This window comes from Astatotilapia calliptera, chromosome 14 (assembly GCF_900246225.1).
Source record: "Astatotilapia calliptera chromosome 14, fAstCal1.2, whole genome shotgun sequence".
NCBI classification, from domain to species: domain Eukaryota; kingdom Metazoa; phylum Chordata; class Actinopteri; order Cichliformes; family Cichlidae; genus Astatotilapia; species Astatotilapia calliptera.
The window spans coordinates 2,949,032-2,969,349 of NC_039315.1; the positions used below are offsets into that span (position 1 = coordinate 2,949,032).

General features: G+C 41.6%; 1 protein-coding gene across 5 annotated transcripts in view; it reads left to right on the top strand.

Moving 5' to 3' along the window:
• Window positions 1-20,318, top strand: part of LOC113037032 (leucine-rich repeat and fibronectin type III domain-containing protein 1-like protein) — a 409,870-nt gene that overhangs the window by 147,129 nt on the left and 242,423 nt on the right. For 4 of the 5 annotated variants that reach the window (XM_026193741.1, XM_026193744.1, XM_026193739.1 and 1 more), the window contains exon 3: window positions 17,028-17,155. The gene's annotated coding sequence lies outside the window, so the exon portion shown is untranslated. The remainder of the gene's footprint in view (window positions 1-17,027; window positions 17,156-20,318) is intronic. The other variant, XM_026193742.1, reaches the window with a different exon arrangement.

Sequence of the window (20,318 nt, forward strand, 5' to 3'; positions counted from 1 at the left end):
GTTTTTTTTTATCTTATTATCATTCTGTTGGTTTCTCTTAATCTCTTCTTTAAGCCTGTTTTCTTTTTATCTCTTCATTCATCTCTTCTTCCCCAGATGTGTTCTTCATGGTTGGAGCACTAAGCTGGCTGTGCTAACAGTGGCTGCAGTACAGTTTAAAACTACACATAAATACACAAATGCACCGACACTTGACACGTACAGTATGCTGCTACCGGAAACAACATGTAACCGTGCAAAGTTAAAGCTAACTTCAGAGGACAGTGGAGTGATTCATTACAGTACCTAATTTATCTTAACCTAACTTTTAACTGATACTGATGTAACTTTCATGACTTTTACTGTAGAAGACTCACTTTTGTTCTCTACATAAACTCCAGCCTTTGTTGGATGTGGCCTTCTGTTTTTCTTACAAAGGCGGGTAATGAGTTCCTCCTAGTATGTGCAAACTAAATGTTGTATGATTACATTACTAAAAGGAGACTGCAGCTGTCTTGAGTTTGACAGTGAAATTACCCAATACTTTTAAAAACACAATTACCATAGTATAAACAACAGGTTTATTGTGAGCAGTCATGTGTGAAGGGATTCTGGTTGCACTACACTGTGTTTAGATTCCTGTTGTACTAGTGCTGCTTTGTAGCTAGTCTCTGATCACTCGTGTCAGTACTACACCATCATTTATTGTGACATGTTTAAATCCTGCCTTTCAACTCTACAAAAAAGAGGTAGTGAAGTAGTGACACGAGCCAAGCCTGCCGGTCTGCCTGGGCAGAGTTTACCTGTGCAGATCTCATGAACTGTACAGGTAAACTACACACAGTTTCCTGCAAGAAACAGCAAAGGCTGTTCTTTAATATCGAAGAAATTTGGAGTGTTATCAGATATTAGTAGTTACTGCTGGCCTGGCTGCTCACCATTGGAACCACCTGGGATCTAAGACAAAGGCTTGGGCTTGCTCTTTGCCCGGCCAGAAAGAGCCATTCTGAAGATCTGCAATAATTTATTTGTCCCCTTCAAATGTTCAATGTTTAATCTGTACTGTATTTTACGAGCCCGTTCTCACTCCCGACATCCCAACGATTTGTCACGTCCCACTGCGTTCCTGAGGAACGTGAAATGTGACCTTCCGCGTTCTTATGCTACGCACCAGGTTATGGATGAAATCCAGTAAAATGACGGTCCCACGGTAATACACGTTCCAGCCATGTATTCCAGCCCTGACCCGAACCTTATCCCTAACTTTAACCAGCACTTTAATGACGTTAAAAAGTGTTCTCCAAAGTGATTTAAGTAAAATGAACGAACATGTGCAGATTGATTCCACACGGTTCTCATGTTCCCAGTGTCATCATTTAGGGACGTGTCGGGTGTCCGGAAGCGTAATATGTTGATGATTTGTCATCTAGCATCAAATGCTAGATGACGCTTTGGGAGTGAGAACGTGTTGATTTTGCTGCTTAAATAGTTTAGGAAATATTATCAACAGCTCTGCAGACTGGCACTTTCTATTGTTATCTACTTTTAAAAAAATTGTAATGCTCTATTTGCAACCAAAGCGCTCATTTGTAAGTAGGATTTTGAACATATTATCTCATTACTGCAGTCACTTGATTGGCTCCCAGTTCAATACAAAACTAGACAGTGAAAACTAAAAAATATGAAGAACAGTTTAGTCACTGGTGAATTCACCTACTGTCCATTAGAAAAAGTGCAGGTTTAAGACACACACACACACACACACACACACACACACACACACACACACACACACACACACACACACACACACACACACACACACACACACACACACACGACTTGTGTCACTCTTTTGTGTAAATAGACTTGTGTGCACCTTCTTGGACTGCAGACATGTATGTGCATTTGTGCTTCATGTCTTTCTCAGTGTTTTGTGTTAGGCAGCAGCTGGATTTAATGGAGGTGAGGGAGGAATGGAGATAGATGGCCAGTCTGTGATAGAGTCTGTTGCTGGGTGACAGTTGTGGGGGGGTGACTTAGCAACCCTCTGCCAAATTACTTTCTAGGAAGAAGAGCAGAGCTTAAGATAGCCCCTTACTTATCTGTTATAAGTCACAGAGGGAGGGAGGGGCAGGGAGTGGGAGGGTGACAGAGACATGCAGGATATCGATGTCAGAGGATAGGAAGAGAAAGATGCAGAGAAGGAAGGTAGAGAAGAAGAATAGACTTGTGGGGGGAATATAAAAGGAGAGAATGAGTTAGTGATGCAAAAGAGAGTGAGGGAAAGATGTTAAAGATAGAAAGGAGTAAAAAACTGGAAATGATCGGGCGTGGGGGGATGTTGCAGAGACAAAGGTTTAAGAGGAAAGAAGGTGTAACAGATAAGTTGGATAAAAAACTGGAATTTGGGAAGAAATCATTTAAGGAAAGAAGAAAAAGGATGATTCCAAGGGTGTAGATTTGGTTTTGGCATTGGTGGGGACGGATGATTCAACCACCGAACCTGCCCTGTTTCTTATTTTTTCCCTTTTTGTCTTTGCTTCTTGACAAAAAAAAAGGAGAAATATAGTTGCCTACATATGTATATGTACACATATATCTCCTCTCGTTAACTGAGATAAACTGCTGGCATATTGGTTTTACATCTATACTGTCCAGTCTCTCCTGGTGGACATGGTACAGCCTCTGTAAACGAATATCCTGGCTTGCTCGAGGCTTTTTCTCTGACAGTTTCAATCAAAATTAGAAACGATGCTCTGTTATACTGAGAGAACTAATAGTGCTGCCTGTTGTGCAGTTAGTTTCCAAAACACGTTATTCATGGTTACATACAATTTTAGACTGATGTGGGCCAAAGCCTAGCATAGCCTGTAATGTTATTATGACCGGCACATTTTATGAGTGAACTTGACTTTAAGTGACTTACAGGTTTCTTTGAAAACTACTTTCTTATATCCAGGTTCTTCCTTTTTGCTGTCGTCCTCCTCGCAGCGCAGGCTTGCAGCTGCTAAAACTAAACAGAGCTTCCTGAAAGACTCAGCCAATCACATTGGCCATATTTGTCACATGAGGTAGGACTCCAGTAGAGAACGTAATTTAACTCTTTCTGCACCGCTGGGGGAATGAGACGTCGACAGATCGTTTTTTCTCTTTTTATTGGATTTGTTTTTCTTTACTCGAAGAGATCAAATTATTGGTGGGGACAATTCAATAATTGCTGGATATTGGTGGGGACACGTCCCTTCCGTCCATGCCAAATCTGCGCCCTTGGATGATTCAGTGCTTGGTGATACTGATCACGGTCCTGTAGAGGACAGATGTCTCCTTCATGCTGGAGAACAGTCTGGGCCTGCTCAGGCTCCGCCTGCAGCTCTGCTTTGAATTCTAGTTATAATTCACACACAGAGGCAGAAGGATGGATGCACCTTCAGACAGGTTTACCTGCAGCTGCTCTGACACCAGGCTGGAAATCACCATAGGCCAGGTCACAGTGTCATTTTGTCAAAGTTGCTGGCGTCCCACAGAACCTCACAAGGTGTCCTTCAGGGTTGGTGCTGAGATGCACCGGGGTATGGCAATTATGAAAAGATGGGAGTGAGGATCATGCCACATTTCAGTGCAAACCTGTAATTTTTTACTGTGTAGGATTAATACGCAGTAATTAATACATGATCATTAATACTTTGGCTTCATTCCACCATCCACAGACATGCAGTTTGTGGGGATAGGTTAACTGATTAATCCAAATTGACCATAGGGGTGAATCTGTGAGTGTGAATGGTTGTCTGTCTCTGTGTGTTAGGTGCGACAAACTGGAAACCTGTCCAGGGGTGTACCCCACCTCTCGCCCTAAGACAGCTGGGATAGGCTCCAGCACCCCCCGTGACCCTGAAAAGGATAAGCGGAAGCCAATGGGTGGATTAATATGTAAAAGGGGTGTGGCTAAACTATTTAGTAAAAAAAGGGAAACAAGACTCTAAAGACCCCCCCCCCCCCCCCCCCCCCCGCCCCTCCTCCAACCCTCTACATGTAGACTGCATTGTTCTTTAGATTGAGACGGTTATATGTGAGCATGCAATTGTTGTGGTTCACACAAAACCCTCCCCCTGCACTCGCTGATAGCGCCCCTCCGAGCCAGACAAACACGCACACTGATGCTGGGAAATGCCATAAGCGTGTACACACCCTGTCTGTCTGTGTAGAAACACACACACACACACATCGGGACGCCGACTGACGCTGACTAATGGCAGGCTGCTGGTTTGTATGGAGTGACAGAGGTGCCACTTGCGCCGTTTCCACGGTGAAGGGCGTTTCCCGGTAAAGCCATTTTGTGGCTGAAACTGAGATTGAGTTCCCCCTTCATTTAGGTGACAGATAACAAGAGCCTGGAAATCAAACCCGACACTATCAAACACTCAGCCATCAGTCACATCGGACAGCTTACTGCAGGTAGACAGACAGATGATCCCTGCAAGGAGACAAGGACAAAGGAGATTACAGAGGAGATAGGATCCAATGAGGAAAGTCCTGTAGGCTTAGTATGAAGAAGAAGACGAAACTAACTCTTGGTAGTAGAGTATTTAATAATTGTGTAGATGTTTTTTCACCCTGAGTTTCTCAGATCAGAGCTGCAGGTAGTTCATGTTTAAAACCAATGTTTTCATGTTGACGATCACCACAGCTGATGTCACGTTAATGCCAGAGAACCAACAGCAGTCCATAATATCCAGGCTTCATGCATCCGTATCTGATGTCTGTGTCTGCTGTGAATTCTTCTTCTTCTGTGCTTTTTCAGCAGCATTTTGATGGGTTGTAGGTTCAGAGATGTGACATAATGTTTGGGGGGAACCTCCTGACCTGCTGTGTATACCACTGTGCAACTGTTAAGAGTGCGTTTCAAAGGTGGGAGCTTTGTGGCCACACAGAAGCAAACTTTGCCAACTGCCACAATCACCAGCTATGACTGACTGTGACTATATCCTCTCCCCTGAAATCAAATTCAAGCTGAAGAGTCTCTGGCACACTGATCCAATGACCAGCATGAATTCTTTGTATTTCTTATCATTGTTGTAGCTTTTTATGCATTTTTTTTACTGTAAACAAACTCTTAATTTTCCTCTCTAGGTTTGAATGATTGTGTTATTTTGCTGTTACTCTAGTGACACGGCTGAGAATGTGGGGGAGGGATTCATGTGACTAATCTCTCCCCTCTTTCATGACGCTAACCATGTTACGATGCACTGAGAATGAACCTCGAGTCTGTGTATTAAATGGTCAGTGCATTACATGATCAGTCAAGAGATTAACACAGGCTTACACGATGTCTTTTATATCCATGATGGATCTGTGTTAATCTTCTGTGTGTCCAAAACGTCCTTTTAAAATGACAAAATGATGAAGCTACATAAACGAGCATCGTTTCAGGGACATTATTTCTCAGATGTGTGAGTTTGATGATGTGAACAGTTGATACAATAATGAGATTGTCTACTCAGCTAACTGATCAGGTATATTCCAAGATAACAACAACCAGCCACCTTATTTATTGGCGTTTGTAAAGATTTTTCTGATTGCTGACATCTTAAATTTATGGTGATGTTCATGTGCAGATTTCCTGACCGCACGAGCTGTGATTCTCTGTTTGTGTGCACGTGTTCTCTCAAGAGGCCCTGTACGTGCACACGCTCATACATGCATGCTGTCACTGTGTGTAAATCAGTTATGAGCTGATCGTGTCTCTCAGCACGCCCTGGTCATTAAAGTAGATGACTAAAAAAAAGTGCTGATTGATGAGCATTCTGGAAATGTGATCTGTCCCCCAAGAGAGCCCGAGAAAAGTTAATAAGCCTCTGAGCCCCTCCAGATGTCTGATGGCAAACATCTCTTGAACAGAACCAACCAGTATTTTTGATTTTCAATTAAATGTTTCCTCTTTATTCTGACACCATCCGTCTGATATCCATGTATACCGCAGGTTTTAAAAACCTCTTGTTTTCAGATATGTTCTGTGGTTTGTGAGCAAAGCTGAAAGTAGGCTGACAAAGGATCAACCTGAATACCTGCGAGGATTCTTAGTTTAAGACTCTCTAGCTTTTCCAGCTTCTGTCTTATACAATATTTTACTTTCAGGTAATTGAGCTCCATTCTGGTAGATTTCAGACTGCTGATGTTTAGATTTGACTGAACTGCAGTCACATCAGCATCTTTCTTTGAAAATTGTTCCTGGACCTTGAAGAAGATGTTTTAGTTTTTTTTTTTAACTTAATTGTCTGCTTCAGTAGTAAATATTCAGGAACAGATATCGCTGTTCTTTGTTCAACCTCTCTTCACTATAGGAGAGAGACATGCCAACTGAAATCTACAAGAGATTTTGTAATGCCACAGATAGTGGTTCCCCTTCTTATGTCTCCAAAGAGCTAATCAATCATATGAGGCAGTCACATTGTTGCAGTTTTACTGGCTCATTGTGTCCTTGGTGTAAATTAGCACCAGCCTTCATCGCTCTGATCGGGCACTGTAATTGCAGTCAAAGCAGCTCTGCATTGTGCTGTTAATGAAGCTTCATTGTTGTGAAACTTGAAAACCTCTGATACCAAAAATTTGCATCCTTGCTAACAGATGACACATCTTTACTGTACATCCAGAAATCGGTTTATGGAAATGACTCTTAGTACCTTAGCCTAGCCTACCAAAACTGCGGATGTGTCATGGTCCTGAGTCTGAGGACTCAGTGTTTTGTGTTTCCTTATGCTTTTGTTCATTCCGAGTGTGTATTCTGTTGTTATTTTGCCATTTGTTAGGTTTCTGTTCTTTGCCTGCCTGCTCCCACTTCTCTGTGTTCCCTCTGTCTGTCCATGGTGTTTTTGTGTCTGCTCATGAGTCTGCCTGTCAAGTTCAGTGTCCTGTCTGGTTCTCTGTCTGTTAATTTCCTGTTTTATTCTGAAGGTTCATGTCTGATGTGAGTGTGTTCAGTTTACATTTCCCCTGTCCCGTCAGCTCTGATTTCTCCCAGCTGTGTTGCCCTCCTGTCTCTTATCCCCTGATTACTGGTGTGTGTATTTAAGCCCTGTGTGTTCTCCTGCCTGTTGCCGGTTCGTCTGTATTACTCCATGTAAGTCTGCGCTTTTCTGCATTCATCTGTGTCTCTCTGCGTTTTTGTATCCTCCGTCAGTCTGCGTCTCTCTGCCTTTCACCCCGTGTCCTGTGGATTTCTAGTTGCTCTTTAGTTTTCCCAGTTTAGGTTTCCGTTAGTTTGTCTCATTATTAGGAACAACCTCAACATCCACCCAAAGGATAAACGTCACTCTTTCGAGGATGACAAGGTTCACATTTTGGACGGATGAGACTTGCGAGAGGAGTAAAAGAGGCCATCTTAGAGTGAATTGTTAAATGTTTGTCATTTTTATGTTTACCATTTGTACATTGTTTTAACTCTGATGAAAGAAATTCCACTGTCCTACCCCCCAGATTCTCGAGGTTCTAGGTGGGGGGCTGTAGTCTTTTATCACAGACACATCCTTGTGCTTTTGATGTAAGCTTCCTGCGTTTACAACCCTTTGGTCAGCAGGCAGCAATCACACTGAAAGACGGATAAACTCTCAGGCTCTGTATGCCACAGTCGTGCACACATCTGTAACAGAAAAGGTCTTGATAGCATATATAAATATATATAAACGCACACTGGTGCTTGAGTAATATGAGATTTGTGTTTTTCCAGGATCTCTCAACATGATAAGATCCCTGCTAATACTGTCGTGTTTAATGTGAGTGAAAGCACATCTCATTACAATAATGATTCAGTAACATGGTCTCAGACGACCCTCGGTGACCGCAGCGTATCTGACAGTGTGAGCCTCTGTCAGTCTCTGTTTGCATGTGGGCGTCTTTGTGTACGTACGTCCTGCGAGTTTGCCACTTGAATGCCGATGTGAGTCTGAGCCGATGTAGTTTGTATGAGCGAAGGAGATGAAGTCAACAAGTGAGATCGCAGGGTAATACGAAGGTGAAATCTCATGTGTCTATGTTGAAGACTGGAAGGAGGAACACTACTGTTATTCTAACAGGACCCACCTGTGAACAGCTCACCAGTAACACACATTAATTCTATTTTTTCCACTTTTTTATTTATGGAGAAAAAGACAGCTTGGTGTAAAAACTGTACATTTACAGTTATTAAAGGTTCCTGTGGGTCTTTAAAAAGCCTTTAAAAAGCAAAATTCAAAAAGAGTCACTTTGCTTTGCCTAAACATTTGCTTTTGCTATTGATAGTCAAAGGAGCTTGCAAAGAAAAGCGTCTGGACTTCTTTAAGTTGCTTGAAGACGTTTCACCTCTCATCCGAGAAGCTTCTTCAGTTCTAAGGTCAAATGGTGGAGAGTCCCAGATATCTCTCGGATGAGAGGTGAAACGTCTTCAAGCAACTTAAAGAAGTCCAGACGCTTTTCTTTGCAAGCTCCTTTGACTACGATGACCTGGATGACTGAGAACCTTCACAGACATTTTGCTATTGATCTTTATCATTGAATTCATTATGTCACGTCTAAAACCATTTAAGATGATAAAATAAACAGACAGGAATATCCAAACTGCTGATGTTTTGTTCACAGTAATGTTTATTTGCATGTAAATGTCTGCATGTAGACTGTCCACCAACTTTATGATCCTCGTTTGACACCTTAAACCATTAAGAAAACCCTTTGGTCTCATTTTGCAACTATAAATTTTAATGATTAGACTGTTGATCATAAAGAGACTACGCTAGTGGAATGTGCACTGACACGTGCGCATCAGCATTTTACTAAAGGCTCTGCCTGGTAAATAAGAGAATGAGGAAACATTAAATGACTGAATGACCCACGTGCAGGAATTTTTCATTAGACTACAGCAAAGCACCACAGTATGTACCAGTGAAAGCATGTGTTGAGGTGGAAGGCATGCACGAGAATGAAATGCAGAGAAGGTGCAGCTTTTCCTTTGTTTTACAGCTGCTGATATTTTCTAAGGTTTGGATTTTAAGAATGGCAAAAAACCCAGCTGCTGGAGTACATCTCAATCAGCCACAACATGAGGGTCGTTGACAGGTGAAGCGAATAACACCGATTATCTTTCGTTGCGAATGAATCTTAAGCTCATCTTTGCCTCCCTTTGACCAGGTCAAACTGTAAGTTAATGTCACTATGGATCTGCGAGAATAAAATAACAAGTTGTAAGTAGTATGAGTGGAAGCGCTCAGATGGTCCCTTTGCTGCTTTTATATTTCTGTCACTCAGGTTTTTGCCCCTCAGCGATAAACAGCTGATAGGGTATTGTTGTGACCCCGTCAGGCAGGCGGGCGGCGTGGACAAGTTTCCATGACTGCAATAACTCGAGAACGAGGCGAAATAGGAGCTTCAAATTGATACCATTGGTGTATTTACCAAAACTCTCAGGCGAGTCAAAGGTCAGTGGTCAAATTTCCCGAAAATCTTTTGGATGTGAAAACTATAGTATTTTCAAATTGATAAGACAATGCATCAGCAGAAAAACATCTGCATTTACCTTAAAGAAGCAATTGCTGCTGCCCATCAGTCTAACAATTTAGAGTCCATTGTTCAACAGTAAGAAAGATTATTCACAAGTGCAAAGTATTGAAGACAGCTGCCAGTCTTCTCAGGAGTGCATGTCCCAGCAAATTCACCCCGAGGTCAGATTCCGCAATGTAAAGAGAAACTGCAGAAAACCTCAAGAACTGCATCTCAGACTGTACAGGCCTCAGTTAGCATGTTAAATATTCAAGTTCCTGACACAACAGGTAGAGCAAGACTTCTAGAGCAATGTCCTTTGGATAGATGAGGCTAAAGTACATGTTTCATCATGCTTAATGCATCAGCAAGGATGACCAAAGCAGAAGCTTTGTGAAAACCAAACACAGCCTATCAGCACAAACATCTTGTACAAACTATGAAGCATGATGATGTGGGCTTGTTTTGAAGTTGCAGGAGCTGTGCACCCTGCAGTCATCGAGTCGACCATAAACTCCTTTTACTCCAAAGTATTCTGGAGTCAAATGTGAGGCCATCTGTCCAACTGCTAAAACTTGGCCCAAACCAGGTCACGCAGCAGTATACTGACCCCAAGCACAGCAGCAAATCTCCAACTGAATGGCTTAAAAGAAAACAATCAATGTGCTGCAATAGTCCATTCAAAGTCCAGACCTCGACCTGTTGTGGGAAGAGAGCTGTGTCTAAATTAATGCCATCAAATTTCAATGAACTGGAGCTATTTTCTAAAGAGGAGTGGGGGAAATTCCTCCTCGATGACCTAAGAGATACACAAAATGACTGCATGAGGTTATTGCAGCTGCTAAAGCTGTTCAGCATGCTGTTAATATTGGGGTATACTTAATATTTCACAAAATTCTAATACAATCATTATGCTTCACACCATTGCAAACTGATTTAAAGTAAGATAATTGTGTATTTATATGTATTTATAAAGCATATTTACAAATTATAAATAAATCGATTTAGATATAGAGATAAAACAAAAATACTATCCAGAAAAACAAAGAAGATCCCCATAAATATCGTGAAAATGTTTTAATTTTTAATGACAAGCATGTATTTCTAGTTTTATTATTCCTGTTATTATCTAACAGTGTTTTGGTGGAGTTGCTACATGAAGCTGTTTCCATTTTCAGTCCCACAGTTTCCATATTTGAAATTGAAATCCTCTGCTGTTTGGTCCTGTAGGCTCCTGATCATCTACAGTGGCTCAGTATGAAGTCAGATATACGCAGCTAATCTTTTCTCTTGTAGCTTGGAGCCATGCTATAGCTAGTGCTAATCTCTTAGCCTACAGCATTAGCTCCTGCTAAGGCTAATCCCTTTTTGTGCAGCACCGGGCCCGCTAACGCTAATCCATGTGGCTGTGTTGTGCTAATGCTAATCCAGCTGTCAGTCAGAAGTGCTGACCGGTGTAGAGATGAGAAGACACCTGTGTGCTGCTTACTGTACTCCAGCTCTCCTCTTGCACTCTTGTCAGTTGCCATGAGGCTCAATTCACCTCCTGCTTCCCTCCCTCTCTGTCATTTCTGATCATCCCGTGGTCTTTGTGATTTAACCTGTTTGTCTACATGCCTGGTAATCCGTTTTCTAATCCAACCCTCTTTCCAGGAATGCAGCACTTAAATGTGGATTTCAACCTCAAATAAACCCAGCATTTCGAGCTAAAGCTTTGCTCTCAAACTTTATATGAAAATGCGTGTTAGAAGACACGCTTCTTTGGAATCGAGACGATCATTTTAATGCTTATTGAGTTATACAATCATTCTTTTAGGATGTCAGGACTCTTGAAGCTGGCTCCAAAAGTGAATGAATAGCCATGGACTAACCCAGGAGCGTTGACACATACAGCTATACAGTTGCTGCTCAGTTTCTCCTGCAGTGTTGCCAACTTAGCAACTCTGTCGCTATATTTAGCGAGTTTTCAGACACCTTAGCGACTTTTTTTCTGAAAAGCGACTAGCGACAAATCTGGCGACTTTTTCTGGTGTTATTGGAGCCTTATTTATGACGACTTTTTGACGTGAAAGCGTGTATCGCTCTTACTCTCAACAAGCAGTGGGTGCTGCCGTGGGCACCTCACCCGTGCCAAAGTGCTCACAGGTGGAGGATAGTCCTCCCCCCGCTGCTATCAGGGCAGGAGATGTTCACACCTATGCATCCAAACTACAAATCAATCGCGCATGAGCGAAGCCGCTGCTCCTGCACTGACTGTAACGCAGTCAGTTCTTCTTTTACTGTTATGCTGTTTTGTGGATCACAAGGTTTAAAACTACTTATAAACACACACACATGCACACACACAAAGTAACTCCACCAGAGTGCCTATTTCGGGTCACTTTTGCCGGCCCAAGCCCGGATAAAGGAGCAGGTTTGGAATTGTCACATTAAAAAATCAATAATTGCTAAAAAAAAATATTAATTTGTAGTAATAAATAATTTCTAAATGCATTTAGGACGTATTTTACTCACTTTATGTCTCGTCCACGATGTTATTTCTCTCTCCAACAACATAGGTTACAATTACATTAGCATGACCAATTATGCAAATTAGGCGATGAAGACATTTAGCGACTTCTAGCGACTTTTAGGACAACCAATAGCGATTTTCCTTACTGAGGAGTTGGCAACACTGGTCTCCTGTTCCTCACGTCCTAGGGGCATTGTTCAAGTTTGTGGCCTTTTAGAGCATTTTAGATGGTTTACTGTGAGGTACAGCCAGGAATTGACATTTGGGCTTTTGGAATAAGAATTGTAAGTAAATCTTAGCCCTAAAATTCAGTAGTGCCTCTAAAACTGTTGACATTACAAATTTGATAAAAACAGCCTTCTTTAAGGGCTATTTTTTAGCATTAATTTATCACATAGTTGGGATAGCAGGTTGATGAATGTGGGACTGAATTAAATGACGCATGTATATTTGGTGGTAATGATGAAACGCATCACCCAGTGCAACAATGCAGCTGTGACCTGCTCCACCTCCTGGGTGGCTGTAGCTCAGGAGGTAGAGCAGGTCACTTACTGATCGGAAGGTCGGTGGTTCAATCCCTGGCTCCTCCAGTCTGCATGTCAAGATACTAACCGCAACTTGCTCTCCGATGCATCCATCTGTGTATGAATGTCGTTAGAAAGCACTAAGTATAGATAAAGTGCTTGATTGGGTGAATGAGGCATGTTGTATAGCTTTGAGTACTCTGTGAGAGTCGAAAAGCACTATATAAGAATCAGTCCATTTACCATTTAGCCCTGTGGCAGAGCTAATCAGATTAGGCTTCGACTACACACATGTTGCTTCAGATTAATTGAACTTTGGGCTCTTTCACAGAATCTCGTTGCTAATACGACGTCTGTAATGTCAGCAAAATGATTCTCGTCTTGCTACCGTTGACACAAACAATGAGCGTTGCACTTTTCGGAGAAGGCACAGTGAATTTGAAGTTTTCCGATCTCCCGTTCTCTCCAGTTATCTGCTGTTTATTTCATCGTCTGGCGAGACAGCTTCCTGTCATTGCTAAAATCCACTGCTTTCGAGTGTCTGAACAAAACAGCTTGAAGCTTCCCCGGTGATGAAACACTCAGCCTCTTCCTCCTTCCTCCTCCCACTCATTTCCAATAACTCCCCCTTGGGACAGCTTTTCTTCATCTCTGTTATTCATGTTCTTTTCTGCTTATTTTTTATGAACACTGTTGTTTTTTTCCCCGCCATCGTCCATCACGCTGTGTTTTAAAGCCATTTGGATTTTGTTATCAAATTCTCTTCTTTTTGTTTTGAAGCCACCGTTATTACAGCCCAGCTTCTTCTGTCATCTATCACCGCCGCACAAATTGTGTTTCTGCTGCATTTGTCAGTTGTGGCTTCATTTTATCACCTTGTTTAATTACCTTACTTCTATCTCTTACTGCAGTGCAAACTAAATTAACCAAAGTAAACAGTACACGCCTGAAAGCCTGGAGGCGATTCAAGTGAATACATTTCGAAAATGGGCGTTTCTTGAAGTAAAAAAATGTATTACTAAAGAAAAATGTATATATCTGCCGATGCACAGGATGTGATGTAACTGTTTCTCCAAAAGGGCTGTTCACCTACGCTACACCCACACCACCCTGATATCAAACTCTGAGAAAAAAATCCACCTTCAGGCACGTTGTTGGCACATTATACATCATCAGCGTGTGATGCTCTGAAGGTTATTCTGTGAAATATTTGTCTAATTTTCTTTTTTGTTATACCTGAATCCTGTCATCCTCATCAGCTGCACTTAGCACTTGCTTGCATTTCCCAGCATGCCTCAGGAGAAACTTAAGAGAACAGCCGGTCGCAGGTTTTTCTGTGTAGGTGGACTCGGTGATGAGGAACATAGGAGCTGAGAAAAGTGCGAGTTTTGCAGCTTACTGAAAACATCGTTTCCTTTGTTAAAGCTGCAGAAATACTGAATCTGTGTTTTTGTCCCTCACAGATGTCAGTGATGCTGTATTGAAACATGGTGCTGGAGTGTGTCACTCTGAAAAGACACTTTTTGAGATTTCACGGTCACATTCATCTCTCTTAAAAATAATAGGTTGTGGGGTGTGCACACTGTTAAGTCTAATTGTTGAATGTTGTCATTGTGCTTCTTAAATTTGTAAGGTCTGAGTTCAATCTATAGGATCAAGACATTCCTTTGTCTCTGATCACCTCTCCAGCCACTCTGTGCTGGGGGAGGTTCTAGTGCAAATACATTTTATCTGGAAGATCTGTTTCTTGTGTGGTAAGCTTCCTGCCCCTTTTATGGCTTCACTGTGTTGTGCATGGTGAACCAGTACAGGAATTGAACCATATATTGGGTGTGGGGGAGATTGCCATTTTATGACTAAGGATATTGTTAGAAACAGCTGGAAGTCATGCACACAGAGAGACACACACATTCTCATACACTCACTCACTCAAACACACACACACACACACACACATGCATACCGATGTGGGAGGTGCTTTTGCTGTGATGTGTATTGTGTGAACTGTTTTCCCAATAAAAGGCAGCAAGCAGAGGCCCGATTTAGGGTCATTTTGTGGTAGACACCGACGAGGCCTCCCTTGCAAGTAAATCGATCGATCGCTGACTGTCTTGTTTTCTTCATGATGAATAAGTCTCTAAACTAGCGGGGCTTGTGGAAACACAGACCCAACACACACAAATTCATCCAAACTGGTTGTTTGTTGGAAACTGGTGGAAACATTCAGCTCAGAAGCATCAGAGTGGGTTTGAAATAACACATAAAAAAAAACTAATCTGCCTTCCCAGAGAGGTGGATTTGTGGACTGATGGACTGAAATCACTTTCTTCACATCCAGAACAAACACAAAGTGTGAGGGTACTTGTGAGTGAAAGCAAATTGTCCCACTTCAGCAGAGCAGACAGCTGAATCCAGCTCCAGACTCCCATTCCTCTTTCAAGAGATCAAATTCAGATTACCAGTGTGATTAAGTCCATCCTGAAGATCCACCACACTTCATTCATGTCAGTTTGGATGACAAAAGGCTCCAAGTGCTTTTTCATGTTTCATGATGCCTTTCTTTAGCTAACAATAACACATTTATATAGCTAATACAGCACAACACTGTTAATGATGATAATAATAATGTATACTTTATTGATCCCAGTGGGGAAATTACTTTCTCTGCATTTAACCCATTCACTCAGTGAAGCAGTGGGCAGCCACCAATCAGGTGCCCGGGGAGCAGTGTGTAGGAACGGTACTTTGCTCAGGGGTACCTCAGAGTAGCCATTCAGTGGATTCGAACCCCTCACCTTCCAATCTTGGGGCGACCACAATTTCATTATTATTTCATATTACATTTTTTCCAAGTAAATCTCTGATTTTAAAAAAAAAACAAAAAGAAAAAATTCACATCTTGCACATCAAACTTGTCTCATTTCTAAGAGGCTGCGTTTAAATTTTTGGGAAGCGCATCTGTAACCGGAAGGTCGCTGGTTCGATCCCTGGGCTCTCTGTCCTGGTCGTTGTGTCCTTGGGCAAGACACTTCACCTACCGCCTACTGGTGTTGGCCAGAGGGGCCGATGGCGCGATGTGGCAGCCTCGCTTCTGTCAGTCTGTCCCAGGGCAGCTGTGGCTACAACTGTAGCTGCCTCCACCAGTGTGTGAATGTGAGAGTGGAATTGTTAAGCGCTTTGGGTGCCTTGAAAAGCGCTATATAAATGCAATCCATTATTATTATCTGTGACCTCAGCAAACACTTAAATAGATGCAGGGTGTGCTCTAGTATCCTATTGAGCATGAACGGGCTGTGGTTGTGGTTGTGGCTCAGCAGGTAGAGCAGGTGCAATAATCGGTATGGTGTGGTGTGAGTGGGTGAATGAGACATGTTGTAAAAAGTAGAACTATTTAAGAAGCGTCCATCCATTTACCATGAGAGGGCAGAACTCAGTTCTTCAGTCATTCCTCCTCTCACTCATCACATGGGGCTGCAACCACGATGTCAGGATCCAGAATTTTCAGTCCAAGGCTTCACAGCAAGACTGCATTTACTGGTTTACATTCACTGTCTACATAGATCACACATACACGTTTGCTGTTTGAATGAGTGTAGTGGCAGACTTCTGGGGTTTGGTTTAAGCATCAAATGATCTTTGATCAAGTGTAGACACAGAGATTATTCTCAATTTGTCATATAAAGACTCTTTTTTTCATGCAGAGCAACAATAAAACACGACTCTGACATGCTGTCACGTAATGGACATGCGTGCACTTATATACATGACAGTAAGAGGTTTGCTATGTAAACTGAGTGTTTTCCATGAGAAACACTGAAAGAGTTAAGCTGTCTGATAATGGACATGTAATGGGCTTGTAACTTTAAAAGTAAGTGTTTGATCTGCAACACATTTGACATTTTTTCTTGAAAACTGACACAAATGATTAATTCTGAATAATAATATTAGCTGGTTACTGTTTGAGTAGTTCTTCTGGCTCCTAAATGCAAATATATAACAATAACAACTGTTTCAGGAAGAATTCAGGACTTCACATGTCCATTTGTAACCCTTCAAAATATTCTTTCTGCTTGACAATATTAATGAATTGTTATAGCTAATTGTCTTCAGCACAAACCTTTGAGTTATCAGTATTTTCATTTTTCATTTCGGATATTTGTCACTCTGTAAAACCACCGCTCGCTCCGCAGCTTCCCTTCGTCCTTTCTGTAGGTCCTGCTGAGGAATTTGGATGAAAGGAAAGGAGGCAGAGCAGCCTCGAAGGGAGGGCGAAAAAGAGAGAGGAAGAAGTGATAGAGGAAAAGAGGGAGGAGAAGTGACAGCAGGGACAGAAAATAGAGGCAAAGAATCTTTAGGAATACTAATGAATTAATGATGCAACGTGTTGACATTTTTCTCTTTCTTCTTTTTGTCCCTGCACTCTTTCCTTGTCTCATTTCAACCCCTCTCTTCAACTCTCCTCCTCCTCCTCCTCCTCCTCCTCCCCCTCTTCCTCTGCGCTCCTGCAGGTAGGAGGGTGTCCTTGTTAGCTTGTCATCCTGTTGTAACCCCTAGGCCAGTGATGTGACTGGAATGTGAATTCATCATAAAAGGACCAACTCTACCTGAGGACTTCCTGCTTCCCCAAGAAACTCAGGTAAGTCGTACATAATGGAATATTTAATGTGATAATTCTCTGTGTGGTTTGACTGTATGTCTGGAAAAATTACAAGTGCTGAAAAGCAGCTTGGTAATTTTGAGGCTTAGTTTTTTTTAGAAGGTACGTCTCCAGTTATTTCATTCAGCTGAAAAGAGCCGATGCATAAGTGGGGAAAAGTGATCATGAACTAATACGTGGTTTATTTGAGACCAGTGCAGAGCGGCTTGTCTGCTTGGTGTGAGATGCTCATAATGTTTCTTATGCTGGGTTCTGGTGCTGGTACTCGCCGTCAGCCCGACCTGCCGTAGACCTTCTATGGCACCACTTTGGGCCGGCAACAAAAACGGGCTTTATTTTTTGTCCTTTCCTTTTTTGGGTCAATCAGGAGTGTCAGAATCAGAATATCATATTAATCCCTGAGGAAATCATATGCGTACAGCTAGGGCTGTGCGATATGACCAAAATCTCATCTCCCGATATACGAATTCTATCGCCCGATAACGATATAAATCACAAAAATGTAACATTTTCTGTAAATTCTGTGAATCTCGGGCAGCTCGACTTACGTGAAGTGTTTCCAGCTGCGCGTCATGTAGCTGCAGTCGAGTGTTTTAACCGATGCATGAAACGACACATTTTTAGACATAAGTTGTAAAGGCCGCCGTTTTCTTTGTATTTATTACACGGCATGCTGCGGGGAAAAGCCTGTTCTAACGTTTGAGTCTAAGGTTTATTTTTTAGCACCTGACGGCTCTTTTTTAATTCTCATCCGTAAATAATCTGCTCTTTCACGTGATTCAGTTTATTTTGAAAAGTCTCAACAGGATCTTGAGCTTTATTGTGAAAGGCTTATGTGGAACGGTTATATAAAATATAAGAGAAAGAGAGAACTTTAAGAAATGAATATAGCCACTACAGTGACCATCAAAATGATGAAAAATACTGCCGTAAACAGTTTATTTTGCGACACCACGAAACAACCGATAGCGTAAAATGAAACGATAGACGTTTTTATATCGTCATCCGATATATATCGTTATATCGAACAGCCCTACGTACAGCTGTAATAGCTGGTGTGGTTGGTCTTGCTGGTGTAGCTAGATGGATTAGGTAGAAGTGCAAGTAGGCAGCGCACCACATGTCGTAGCCTTGTCTATGACATTTTTAGATGCCACCTTTTACTTGACTGTTCAGAGTCCAGAGTTCTGAATGGACAGACTTCAGGTGCCCCAGTCCCTTGGATATGCAGGCTCAGGCTGCTGTGATGCACTGATCCTTTCACTCTTTATGATGTCAGAAAGAGCAGATACCCTGATCTCAGGTCCGACTCTGGGTGGGAAAATTGAAGCTTGTAAGGGTCAGCCCGTCAGACGAAAACTGTGGGCAGGGAGCTAAAACAGCTTCTTTCAAATGTAGCGTGACCTGAGGGGACTGGTTCAGTTCTTTCTGTTGGTTTTCTTCCAGGAATATGTTTATAGTGTCTTTAACTGGACTGTGTGTGCAGCACAGCCGGTAATACTGTGAGTGTGTGTTTGTTGTCCTCATGTAAAAGGCCTCTCCATGTGTGTGAGCTCCATTCTGTCACATCATCATTACAAAACACATTATTATTAGAAATTACATAAAACATTACGTGCATCCTGATGCTAACAGATGTGTTTTTAACATAGTTACGAATAGTTACACCACTTACATTAAAAAAAATAAAAATAATGTAACTACTTTGAGTTCTTAATCAAAATCGTAGAACTTGATAGTTTTGATTACTTTGCAGTTACTTCTCTAACAAATATCTGAACCTGGGAAATAAAACAGGATTGTCCTTCAAAGGCTTGTGAGGTTTGAAATAAGGCATTTTAATGAAGACAGATTTCCAACATTGCAAAGGTTCTTTTGGGCCAACACAGCCACCTGCCTTGGCGCGGTCGGCTGGTTGCAGGCACGACAGACTTGGCTCGGTTGAAGGAATCACAAGAGGCTGTAGAAATTAAAGCAAAGAATGCCTTAGAAATGGAGTCTGTCTGGACGTATCGACAGCGCCTCGTGAGCCACTTTCCCCACAGCGCTGTTGCACTTAAATGTGTTCCAGCAGCTTTGCTGAATGGCACTGAGCAGAAATAAGCCAAAAGAAAGGATTTCTGTACATAATGAAAAAATGACGTGAAATTTACTGACAACAAAACACAAGGGGCGATTTTGACACATAAATTCTGTTTACTGAAGTGATGATCGGTTAATGTTCACCTGCCACTAAGAAGAATCTCTACAGAATAATCTACACACAAAGTGTGCTCAGGGCACAGATTATAAACCACCATTAAATATTGTTTAATAGCAATTTTCCATTGCTCTGTTTATCAGTGTGACATAATTCTATCTATTATTTTATTAATAATTTATTGACTCTGTCGTAAAGCTGTCTAACATAACATAATAGTCTTAAAGAATCATGTTGTTTGTGTCTGAGGGATACGATCCCCAGTAATGTTCACAGTATGTTTGTTCAGGTCACCTCTTACTAATACGAACACCACATGTGATAAATCTCTCCATAACCAGAGAAATTGTTGAATTTTCTACCTATGATTTGCACATTCATTCATTTGTTTGTTTGTTTTCTTATTAAATGTTTCATTTTAAAAGCTTGTTACTAAAAAGTAAATTACTGGGATTTCTAATTAGCCACATTTCGATTAGTAAAATGTTGTACTCTGTTACACATGCAAGCCATATTTCATGCTTCATTAAGTTAAATTAGCCCAACACACACCTCCATAATCCTTCTTCTCTTCTGTCATTACACCTTTATTCTGAAAGTCTCTGCAGCTATTTTATTCTGGGAAAAAATGTCCTGGTGAAAACATCCCACCGAGTCATTTAGCCAACTTATCCAGAGTGACTCACAATAGTATAAGCTGCAACAAATCGCAATCCCTGCATCATCCACACAGTGCAAGTGTCCAAGAAGAAAAGCTGTAAGAGGATTGCAGGGGTCAGAGCTGTACTGCACTCACAAAAATGGTATAAATTTTCCTGTCCATTAAAGAGATCTTGTACTGTATTACTGTAGCATCGGACAACATGAAATATGAGCTGAAAGAACAAATTCAGAACACGTGACACTTCTTCTTCCACAAGCTTCATTAAGTAACAGAAAAAA